A 12,932-nucleotide genomic window follows, 5' to 3' on the forward strand; every position below is an offset into this window, starting at 1 on the left:
GTGAGTCACATAAAATGAAATATATTTTCAGAACCCGTGCACAAGTTTGTAATTTTGATTGAATTTTATTTTTGCCAATAATTTTCAATGAAAATTAGGATTTTGAACTTGTAGAAAGATCATACTGAGGTATTATGGAGAATAGCTTTAAGATGGCCGGCACACTCCTTCTTGTTGCTCTATATTTATGAACTCGGGGAAAGTGGTGGTCACTTGCCTATTGTGTTCCCGGGTTGGTGCAGTTAAATCTATTGGGCCACTTCAAACGCGGAATACGAGTGATTGACATAATATGATATATATTTTTAGAACCTGCGCACACGTCTGTATTTTTATTTGGTTTCTATTTTGCTAATAATTTTTTTTTTAAATTGGGACTTTGTATATGTAAAAAGAATATAGAACATTATTGTGGTGCTATGGAGAATACCTTCAAAATGGCCACCACATTGTTACTTGTTGTTCTATACTTACGAATTCGAGGAGAGTGGTCGTCACATGTCTATTGCGTTTCCGGGTTGGTACAGTTAAAAACAAGAGTTTCTTGTGTCTTAGGTTTTTCGAAAAAGACACACTGACTTCTGTTACGTTCGGTTATCAGGCTGCTTTTGGTAAGGTGGGTAGGGGTATATTAGACTCTGTCTAACTTATACATAAAAGGTTTAGTTATAGTAGGAATATAGAGTGTGTATTGATTGCATCATTACATTGTTTGAGGAAGAAGGCAATAAAATATTGTGGAAGGTTAGAACTTGTTGGCAATATGTAGAGATACTATTGGGGACTCAGCATTATCGCTTTGCGCTTGTGACTATGTAATTTTATGCCAGGAGCATACTGCAAACATGGCCGCTGCAGTTTGTGTCTATTCAGGGTAAACTCATTAGGGGTTGCAATGTTTTTAGAAAATGGAATAATATTCTTTTGGAGCATCACAAACACACTACTTTAATGGCCTTTAAAGGAATAAGGTCCATATGTGAGATAACGCTGAGAGAATTAGGGGGTACAGTTGAAATATTTCAGTAAGATAACTGCTTGTAGGCTTATGATGTTAAGTAGCGAGTATGTCGCAAAGATGGCTGCCTCAATTACCGGAATATCCAGGTTGTATAAGACAAGAGTCACTGTTTTTTTATTTTAACTGGGCATTTTGATAACTTCATATAATACCAACACAAAGGGAGTTCTGAATAGGCACTTGTATAGACATAACATTTTATATAATTGTTTTTGATAATTATCTACATTCATGATATTTTATAGATGTGTTTCTAAATTTGGTAGCCATTTTTTAATCAATCTCCTGAGATGGTTGGAATGTGGTAGTGATTACAGTTGAGCAGAATTAATGTATGCTCTTGTGTTTCCCCAAGCCATACTAGGGGGATAACACACTCTAGTGCTACTACCACTATCATGTAAACGACCATTTTATATTGGTTAATAGAATAATGTTTTACTACATTCTACGTAGTGGGTCAATTTCTAATAAGTTACAGGATAGTGGTAGGAATGAGGATATAATATCTACCCATGAGAAATTTGCACAGCGCTGAAAAGAGTTACAGGGTAAACGAGGGAGCGGTGGTTATGCTTCAGATGGAGCTTCGCGGCTAGGGGCTCGATAGCAATGGCGAAAAGAATTGGGGAAAGAGGGCATCCACGTTTGTGGAAACGGCTGTATAAGCAAATTTGGTCTCAACAAGAGTATTAGTAATGATACCTCTAGGGAATTTTCTATAAGCTGCTTCATCAATTGCAATACTACGTTTGTAGTATACATGAATATATGCTTCTGCAGAAAGAAATATATTGGAAGTAGCATTCGCAGTCTTAAACTGCGTATACAGGAGCATACGAGAACCATAAAAAATAAGGTGACACATATCCTGTCTCCATGCACATACAAAGTATGCATCTGAATGATATGACCGTTAGATTTTATGGCATCGATCAGGTTCAGATGCTGGAGAGAGGAGGTGATAGAGAGTTGCTTCTTAGGCAGCGTGAAGCCTCTTGGATTTGTCGATCAGAACTGTGAAATTTGGTTTTAATACCAATGATGAAATGCATCACTTTCTGTAATGGGACATAAGATGAGGTATTTATGTAATTGCCTGGTAATTGGAAGAGGGGTGAATGATAGTGGGTTTTACATATAAAAAAACTCTACTATTAGAATATTCCTTAATTCAATAGACCTTTGATAGCTCATGTTATCATCACAGGTGCCAAGAAATAATTAAATCGCTACCCTGTAAATACCAGATTGTGTTTCCATATTATCAACTTATGGCTGCAGATCCAGTACAATAATCATATTATTAAAGATATTTATGATGTACTTTGTTTGGTATTTGAATTATCTGTATGTATTAATCACGATTTGCAAGTAACATGATCACTGTTCTTATATGTGTTCTTGATGTATATAGTGATTGTATCATGCAGTAGAGAAATTATTTATATGCATTGGTCCTTATTTCTAAATATGTCCTTCATTTACTTTATATCTCTAATATGTATGCCTCTATTAGATATGTGCAAATATGTAATGTATTGGACACAATAAAATGGTTTAGTCATTTCTCAGCTGAAGATCCAAAATTACCTCATTCAGGTCACTGCAGGGATTTGGAATAGTAAAAGCACGCGTGTGATTAAATAAATTACATTCGGTAAACTATTAGTACCTTTTGGGCAGCTTTAAACTAGGAGAGCGAGTGAGTCACATAAAATGAAATATATTTTCAGAACCCGTGCACAAGTTTGTAATTTTGATTGAATTTTATTTTTGCCAATAATTTTCAATGAAAATTAGGATTTTGAACTTGTAGAAAGATCATACTGAGGTATTATGGAGAACAGCTTTAAGATGGCCGGCACACTCCTTCTTGTTGCTCTATATTTATGAACTCGGGGAAAGTGGTGGTCACTTGCCTATTGTGTTCCCGGGTTGGTGTAGTTAAATATATTGGGCCACTTCAAACGCGGAATACGAGTGATTGACATAATATGATATATATTTTTAGAACCTGCGCACACGTCTGTATTTTTATTTGGTTTCTATTTTGCTAATAATTTTTTTTTTAAATTGGGACTTTGTATATGTAAAAAGAATATAGAACATTATTGTGGTGCTATGGAGAATACCTTCAAAATGGCCGCCACATTGTTACTTGTTGTTCTATACTTACGAATTCGAGGAGAGTGGTCGTCACATGTCTATTGCGTTTCCGGGTTGGTACAGTTAAAAACAAGAGTTTCTTGTGTCTTAGGTTTTTCGAAAAAGACACACTGACTTCTGTTACGTTCGGTTATCAGGCTGCTTTTGGTAAGGTGGGTAGGGGTATATTAGACTCTGTCTAACTTATACATAAAAGGTTTAGTTATAGTAGGAATATAGAGTGTGTATTGATTGCATCATTACATTGTTTGAGGAAGAAGGCAATAAAATATTGTGGAAGGTTAGAACTTGTTGGCAATATGTAGAGATACTATTGGGGACTCAGCATTATCGCTTTGCGCTTGTGACTATGTAATTTTATGCCAGGAGCATACTGCAAACATGGCCGCTGCAGTTTGTGTCTATTCAGGGTAAACTCATTAGGGGTTGCAATGTTTTTAGAAAATGGAATAATATTCTTTTGGAGCATCACAAACACACTACTTTAATGGCCTTTAAAGGAATAAGGTCCATATGTGAGATAACGCTGAGAGAATTAGGGGGTACGGTTGAAATATTTCAGTAAGATAACTGCTTGTAGGCTTATGATGTTAAGTAGCGAGTATGTCGCAAAGATGGCTGCCTCAATTACCGGAATATCCAGGTTGTATAAGACAAGAGTCACTGTTTTTTTATTTTAACTGGGCATTTTGATAACTTCATATAATACCAGCACAAAGGGAGGTCTGAATAGGCACTTGTATAGACATAACATTTTATATAATTGTTTTTGATAATTATCTAAATTCATGATATTTTATATATGTGTTTCTAAATTTGGTAGCCATTTTTTAATCAATCTCTTGAGATGGTTGGAATGTGGTAGTGATTACAGTTGAGCAGAATTAATGTATGCTCTTGTGTTTCCCCAAGCCATACTAGGGGGATAACACACTCTAGTGCTACTACCACTATCATGTAAATGACCATTTTATATTGGTTAATAGAATTATGTTTTACTACATTCTACGTAGTTGGTCAATTTCTAATAAGTTACAGGATAGTGGTAGGAATGAGGATATAATATCTACCCATGAGAAATTTGCACAGCGCTGAAAAGAGTTACAGGGTAAACAAGGGAGCGGTGGTTATGCTTCTGATGGAGCTTCGCGGCTAGGGGCTCGATAGCAATGGCGAAAAGAATTGGGGAAAGAGGGCATCCACGTTTGTGGAAACGGCTGTATAAGCAAATTTGGTCTCAACAAGAGTATTAGTAATGATACCTCTAGGGAATTTTCTATAAGCTGCTTCATCAATTGCAATACTACGTTTGTAGTATACATGATTATATGCTCCTGCAGAAAGAAATATATTGGAAGTAGCATTCGCAGTCTTAAACTGCGTATACAGGAGCATACGAGAACCATAAAAAATAAGGTGACACATATCCTGTCTCCATGCACATACAAAGTATGCATCTGAATGATATGACCGTTACATTTTATGGCATCGATCAGGTTCAGATGCTGGAGAGAGGAGGTGATAGAGAGTTGCTTCTTAGGCAGCGTGAAGCCTCTTGGATATGTCGATCAGAACTGTGAAATTTGGTTTGAATACCAATGATGAAATGCATCACTTTCTGTAATGGGACATAAGATGAGGTATTTATGTAATTGCCTGGTAATTGGAAGAGGGGTGAATGATAGTGGGTTTTACATATAAAAAAACTCTACTATTAGAATATTCCTTAATTCAATAGACCTTTGATAGCTCATGTTATCATCACAGGTGCCAAGAAATAATTAAATCGCTACCCTGTAAATACCAGATTGTGTTTCCATATTATCAACTTATGGCTGCAGATCCAGTACAATAATCATATTATTAAAGATATTTATGATGTACTTTGTTTGGTATTTGAATTATCTGTATGTATTAATCACGATTTGCAAGTAACATGATCATTGTTCTTATATGTGTTCTTGATGTATATAGTGATTGTATCATGCAGTAGAGAAATTATTTATAAGCATTGGTCCTTATTTCTAAATATGTCCTTCATTTACTTTATATCTCTAATATGTATGCCTCTATTAGATATGTGTGAATATGTAATGTATTGGACACAATAAAATGGTTTAGTCATTTCTCAGCTGAAGATCCAAAATTACCTCATTCAGGTCACTGCAGGGATTTGGAATAGTAAAAGCACGCGTCTGATTAAATAAATTACATTCGGTAAACTATTAGTACCTTTTGGGCAGCTTTAAACTAGGAGAGCGAGTGAGTCACATAAAATGAAATATATTTTCAGAACCCGTGCACAAGTTAGTAATTTTGATTGAATTTTATTTTTGCCAATAATTTTCAATGAAAATTAGGATTTTGAACTTGTAGAAAGATCATACTGAGGTATTATGGAGAATAGCTTTAAGATGGCCGGCACACTCCTTCTTGTTGCTCTATATTTATGAACTCGGGGAAAGTGGTGGTCACTTGCCTATTGTGTTCCCGGGTTGGTGCAGTTAAATATATTGGGCCACTTCAAACGCGGAATACGAGTGATTGACATAATATGATATATATTTTTAGAACCCGCGCACACGTCTGTATTTTTATTTGGTTTCTATTTTGCTAATAATTTTTTTTTTAAATTGGGACTTTGTATATGTAAAAAGAATATAGAACATTATTGTCGTGCTATGGAGAATACCTTCAAAATGGCCGCCACATTGTTACTTGTTGTTCTATACTTACGAATTCGAGGAGAGTGGTCGTCACATGTCTATTGCGTTTCCGGGTTGGTACAGTTAAAAACAAGAGTTTCTTGTGTCTTAGGTTTTTCGAAAAAGACACACTGACTTCTGTTACATTCAGTTATCAGGCTGCTTTTGGTAAGGTGGGTAGGGGTATATTAGACTCTGTCTAACTTATACATAAAAGGTTTAGTTATAGTAGGAATATAGAGTGTGTATTGATTGCATCATTACATTGTTTGAGGAAGAAGGCAATAAAATATTGTGGAAGGTTAGAACTTGTTGGCCATATGTAGAGTTACTATTGGGGACTCAGCATTATCGCTTTGTGCTTGTGACTATGTAATTTTATGCCAGGAGCATACTGCAAACATGGCCGCTGCAGTTTGTGTCTATTCAGGGTAAACTCATTAGGGGTTGCAATGTTTTTAGAAAATGGAATAATATTCTTTTGGAGCATCACAAACACACTACTTTAATGGCCTTTAAAGGAATAAGGTCCATATGTGAGATAACGCTGAGAGAATTAGGGGGTACGGTTGAAATATTTCAGTAAGATAACTGCTTGTAGGCTTATGATGTTAAGTAGCGAGTATGTCGCAAAGATGGCTGCCTCAATTACCGGAATATCCAGGTTGTATAAGACAAGAGTCACTGTTTTTTTATTTTAACTGGGCATTTTGATAACTTCATATAATACCAGCACAAAGGGAGTTCTGAATAGGCACTTGTATAGACATAACATTTTATATAATTGTTTTTGATAATTATCTAAATTCATGATATTTTATAGATGTGTTTCTAAATTTGGTAGCCATTTTTTAATCGATCTCTTGAGATGGTTGGAATGTGGTAGTGATTACAGTTGAGCAGAATTAATTTATGCTCCTGTGTTTCCCCAAGCCATACTAGGGGGATAACACACTCTAGTGCTACTACCACTATCATGTAAATGACCATTTTATATTGGTTAATAGAATTATGTTGTACTACATTCTACGTAGTGGGTCAATTTCTAATAAGTTACAGGATAGTGGTAGGAATGAGGATATAATATCTACCCATGAGAAAGTTGCACAGCGCTGAAAAGAGTTACAGGGTAAACGAGGGAGCGGTGGTTATGCTTCTGATGGAGCTCGATAGCAATGGCGAAAAGAATTGGGGAAAGAGGGCATCCCTGTCGAGTGCCTCCTTGAACAGTGAAAGCAGTAGACCTCGCCCCATTGAGAAATACTGTGGCAAGGGGCTGATTATATAACAGCCTGACCCAGTCTATGAAGCTGAACGGCATTCCGATGTGCCGGAGTGTGCCAAGAAGGTAGTCCCACTCCAGTGAATTGAAAGCTTTAGTGGCATCTAAGAACTCATCATACTTCGCATTTAGGGATGATGTCCTGAAGTACCGCATGTAGGGTACGAAGATTATGTGACGTTGCTCGATTCGGAACAAAGCCGGCTTGGTCTGGCAAAACAAGGAATTCCATAAGGAGGTTGAGGCGCGTGGCTAAAACCTTTGCTAGGATTTTAGTATCGCAGTTTAAGAGCGATAAGGGCCGATAGGAATCAACTAAAGTGGGAGGCTTGCCTGGCTTGAGTAGGGAAGTTATGAGTGCTTCATGCATAGTATGAGGGAGGCTGCCTTCCTCTAATGAGGCATTGAATACCTGTTTCAAAATGGGGGCAAGAATGGGAGCAAAGAGTTTGTAAAAGTCTATGGGTAGACCGTTCGATCCAGGAGCCTTGCCGGATCGCATACCCATAATAGCCTCGGTTATTTCGTCAACTTCCAGCTCTAAGTGAAGAAATGTTTGCTGGTTGTCCCCCAGCCAAGCCTGAGCAACATCTTCGAAATATGCTGGGAGATCAAGCAGTTCTGTCCTGTGTGAGGAGTACAGAGCACTGTAGTGTTGCTGAAATATGCGAAGTTGATATTTGAGGTTCCTATGTAGGTTGCCGTCAGTGTCTTGTATTTCAGTAACATAATTGTGAAATCTGGGGGGTTTAATCGAATTCGCAAGCGCCTTACCCGGCCTGTCACCCTCCCCATATACGGGAGCCATATGCGGTCTTCCAAGGAATTTGCATTCCCTATCGGCCATTTGAACGTATTCCGTTAATTTGTCGCGCATTCGGGCATGTGCTGAAAAGTCATCGGGGCTTTGAGTGATGATATGTTCGAGCTCACGTAGGTCTGTTTCTAAGGTGTGCAGGTCTGTACGCAAGGTTTTAAGAATGCATCCTCCTTTGGCTATACACCACCCTCTAACAGTAACTTTGAAGGCCTCCCATACTGTGGTGACACTATCTACAGAGGACATGTTGCGTTCAAAAAAGTCTCTGATGTCCCGTTCCAATTCAGATGTGCTGCTTTCCACGGTGTGTGATTTTAAGTTTGGCCGGGTAGAGCATAGCATAGGGAATTTCCAGAGATTGCATCTTTTTCTTTACCCCGGTGAATTTGCGGTGCGCCTCCTGCACCGCAGTTGTAAAGTCCGGGTAAAAGGACAGGGAAGTGTTCTCATATGGGACATGCTGCTTTTCTCGTGCCAGTCGCAGTAGTGTATCTCTGTCCCGGTAGTTGAGGAACTGGGCAATGATAGGCCGCGGCTGGGCACCTGGGGGAGGACGGGCCGAGAGGGATCGGTGCGCCCTCTCTATCGTGAGGTGCGCGGAGAAGGAGTCTCGGCCAAATAACTTGACTAGCAGATGTTCGATGAAGTCTTCCATGCGCCCAGTGTTGGTTGTCTCCGCAAGTTCTAGAATTCTCACGTTATTTCTTCGTGACCTGGCTTCAAGGTCCTCGTTTTTATCGGCAATGATTTTGAGTAGCTTGTCCATTTGAGTGAGCTGGCGGCTGTTAGATGTGGCGGTGTCCTCAAGTTTGGAGACTCTACTCTCTGCCTCTTTCAAGCGGGTGTCATGTTGGTCTAGCTTTGCCACGACTGTGTCCATTCTGGTGTTTAAAGCATCAATTTTAGAGTCTATTGAGGTGAGGCTTTGGTTCATGCTGAGGAGAAGTGACTTCCAGTCGACATCTGGTGGGGCTGTAGCTCCAGAAGCAGTCAGTTCTGAGGGTTTTGAGTCTGGAGGTTTTTGGGATTTGTATGTCAGTTTGGACTGTCAGGCATCGGTTCGCCCCATTGTACAATAATGGACTCAAGAAAATGATGTGAAGCCCGTGGAGATCTTGAAGCAGCAGGGGGGTAAATCCTGAGCTGGTAGGATGTGCCACGGAATGTGGGGGGCAATCTGGAGATGCAGCCGAATGGTGATAGGGCCGTGGGGCTTACTAGGCGAACCCCGAGTTGCAGATGTCGAGGGCGGCAGGTCACGGCCCGAGAAGGGTGGTAGCAGGAGATGTCTTGATGCAGTTGAAGAGGGGGGGCACAATTAACTGCCCCAGCTGGTTATGTAGGAGGCTCAGAACTCTGCGGCGTCCAGGTGTCGACCAGTCCTGGTAGGACCGGTGCATGGCAGGGTGCCGCGAGAGCACCACAGCAGAGAGGGAAGGTAGTCCAAAATAGAGGATTATTCAAAGTGGTAGCTTCGAAGTGCGCCCACGCCTCCTCAGGAGTGAGAACATCGTAGGTCAATGCAATGTGTTCCCAAACACAGCCGCCCCCTCTAAGCACAAGGGGCTCCACACAGACAGGACCGGCCAATGCAGCCGCCCACGCCCCGGGTAGCATCAGGAATCCAAATGGGGCAAGAACCAAGCAGCGTGATGGAGCCGGGTCAGGAAGGCCGACTCAGTGCAGCGGGGCGGTCAGCAAATCGAGCACACCAAAGCGGGAACGAGGCACGCGGAGCTACAGTTTCATATGAAGGTGGTGCAGTATTTTAGGTCCTGTAAAGCGCGCCGTCCCTGACTGTGGCGACAGGCGCGTTGCGAAAAGGCGGGGGGTATCAGGTCTCCATGTCTGTGTTTCCAGCCTAATAGTCCTTAAACACAGCAAACCCCCTCGAGTATTCAGCAGGCGTTGGAGCCCTCAGCGTCGCTCCAATATGTGACAAACGCCGCCCGGCAGGCACCATGGGGACAGACCCGAATCCCCGGTCTGGAGTAGCTCCTCCCGCCCCAAGCAGATCCGGACACGGCCGGGGCGCACCCCGCCCTAACGCGAGGTGCACAGCGGGAGATGGGAGGACACAAGCAGTTCCCTCTCCGTAGCTCAGGGCGGGCTGTCATTGTCTCCGGTCAGTGGGATGTGCGGTATCTGGCCCCCGGCGTATGCCTTTCCACAGGTCAGCTTTGTTGCCGCGGACAGGCCCCGCCGCCGCGGTATGGAGTTTCGGCCGTGGCCAGGTTGCAAGCTCCGGGGATGCGCAGCCGGGCAGGGAGGGCTAGATCTCGGCTCTCGACGTGAGTGCGACGTCAGTGGACACAGTGGGAGAGACCTTATACCGTCACGGGGTAATCAGTGATGTATGCAGGCTTTAAAATGCACTTCAGGATGGGCTAACGGATCATGAAAGGCTCAGAGGGCTGGAGCCTCACAGCAGCGCACCCATCATGGACAAGTGCCACCTAGCACCCCCCTCTCACTTGGAACTTTTACAGAACATATAAACTGCTTTTGTAGCACCGATAGAGGACCACTAAGCAGGGCTGTAGCTGCATGATACCACAGGGAATTATGTCCCTAAAACGTAGGACATCCAGAGACGTAAACCTTGCATCATGTCTCTGGTCTGGGATCACTTTCCATCCCACCGGGCGTGAATGCAACTCTACAGGTGGTTATGCAGTTTAACAGCTATACTTACTTGGCATTTAAAACAGTCTCCCTCCTAGTGGATGTTGGTTAATCACTTGGAACTTGGAAAACCAAACACTCAACTGATAGCGACCCAATGATGACACTATCCAACTTACCACACGAGCAGAGAAAAAATATATACCATGCACTGTGAAATTGTGGTTGAGGGTCTTTGATACAATTTCCTTGAGACTGTGGATTGTTGACACAAGTGATTCATTCTTCATTGATTATAAGACTGACACTTTAGAAGCTGAATGAATCTCTGCTTCTCTCTCCCTTGTATTTTTACAATAACTTTATGTCTGTACAACTGAGAAACAAAATGGCAAAATGTGGAAAAAGTGTTGAAAGAGAAAAGAGCTTCTGGTAAGAGGACAAAGACTTTTCTTAAAATTGAATGTTGTCAGCTTGAAAAAGTTCAAAATCAAGTAAATAAAAAACAAACTTTATGACCAAATAAAAAAGGAGAAAAAGGAGAAAAAGTCTATGTTATTAAGAGTAAAAAATGTATGCAAAGAACGAGAGAGTTTAACCAGAAGGCAGAGGCAGTTTAAGAAAATCACAGTTAAAATATTTGATAGTAAAGTATTTCTCAATTTATGAAAAAGTATGAAGAAATATTAAAGAAGAAAAGCAGTCTCACAAAAGGAACATGTTGAGGGTGTTTGCTCTCATGAGGAAGCTATTTATTTTGATTCTAAACAGAATCAAGACACTAGACAAAATATTGTATATGAGGGTACAGAGCCAAAAGAAAAGACTTGTCAGCAGAACTAACTTTTGCAAAGTTTTCAGCAGTGAATGGTTACATACTTCCAGTGCTGACCCTTTCTTAAAGAAGAAAACTACCTGCATGAGAACAAATTAGTGCATACAGTTGACTAATGTGGACGATAATATGAGGTGAAAGATGGTTGACCTATTTCAAAAGAGTTGATGGTACCTAGAAATATAGTGGAAGTCATGGTTGAAGAGGTACAGGGAAGGTCTAGACAGGCACCTGTATATAAATGGAACTGTAACAGTGTTTTTAGTGTTCTGCAGGAATCTTTTGATATGTTGAGAAACGTCCTACTTATGTTTCCCAGCGGAAGTCGAAAGCAGATAAGAGCTAGGTTGCAAGGTTTAGATCCATGCAAATTTAGGAAGAATACTAATTTACATGCCAATCAAAGTAAGTGTGCAGAAGCAACTTTCATCAATTTAGCTGTTCACCACTCTGAAATGCGAAAACTAGTGATTATGTTACAAGTCCTGCCCTATGTTTAGGATAAATTAATGGAGCTCTTTTGCATGGTACAGTAGCAGAAGTGCAAAGAGTTTGTTATATTGTTCAGTTTAATTTCCTTCATCATGAAGAGCAGTATAGTGAAATGAGGACTTGGTATCTGCAGCACGACCAGAATAGGACACAGGCATTACTGTTGATAACTTCAAAGAAGTGATTAGAAAGTTTGACAGTGTTTCTTCAGAGATACCAAGCTCTCTGGCTCATTACGAAGGCGGTGAACCCGCCACCGGCACCACCATCATGCGGCCATTCTCCGCCCACCAGATAAGGATGGCGGGCGGAGTGCTGGCGGATGGAAAGCCCCTCCGCCATGGGTCCTACACAGGCAATCATTACGATTCCATTCAAACGCTGGTGGGGATTGACTTGGGGGGCCCGTAGCCGGTGCCCCTTAAGCAGGGGCACTCCAGTTTTGTACTTGGGGGCACCCCAACATTTCCCTGCACCATGTGGCAGAAAACGCATGGTGCCTGCTACGTAGTGCGGGGAAATACAAAACTTGCATTTTCACCATTGCAGCGGGTGATGCAGCTTGTAGCATCCACTGCAACGGTAAACTGACCAGTGTGACTGCCACTGTGGTGGTTGCATTGTTATTCCTTGTGCGGCCGGTCCCAATTCCCATGACGATGGCGGACGGACCATCATAATGAACCCCTTTGTTTGTATTTGTTGTTGATGCACACACAACAAAAGTCAAACTCAGAATGTTGATTTGCATTTAAAGTGCAAAAAATGAGAACAATGATAAGTGGTGAGAATTTGCTACTTCTTTATTTGTAGGGGAACAATTTGACTGCTCTATACGACACCAACATGTAAGTACTGTTATACTAAGTTAAAGGACAATAAAAGGCCAACTAGAGCAGTGCATAACAATTTAGAAATAGATTCAATTCCAATAGACAATCAAGATTTAAATGTATATGAAACAATGCTTATCAAATGTATAC

The sequence above is a fragment of the Lissotriton vulgaris genome, chromosome 2_1 (genome assembly GCF_964263255.1).
Source record: "Lissotriton vulgaris chromosome 2_1, aLisVul1.2, whole genome shotgun sequence".
Classification (NCBI taxonomy): Eukaryota; Metazoa; Chordata; class Amphibia; order Caudata; family Salamandridae; genus Lissotriton; species Lissotriton vulgaris.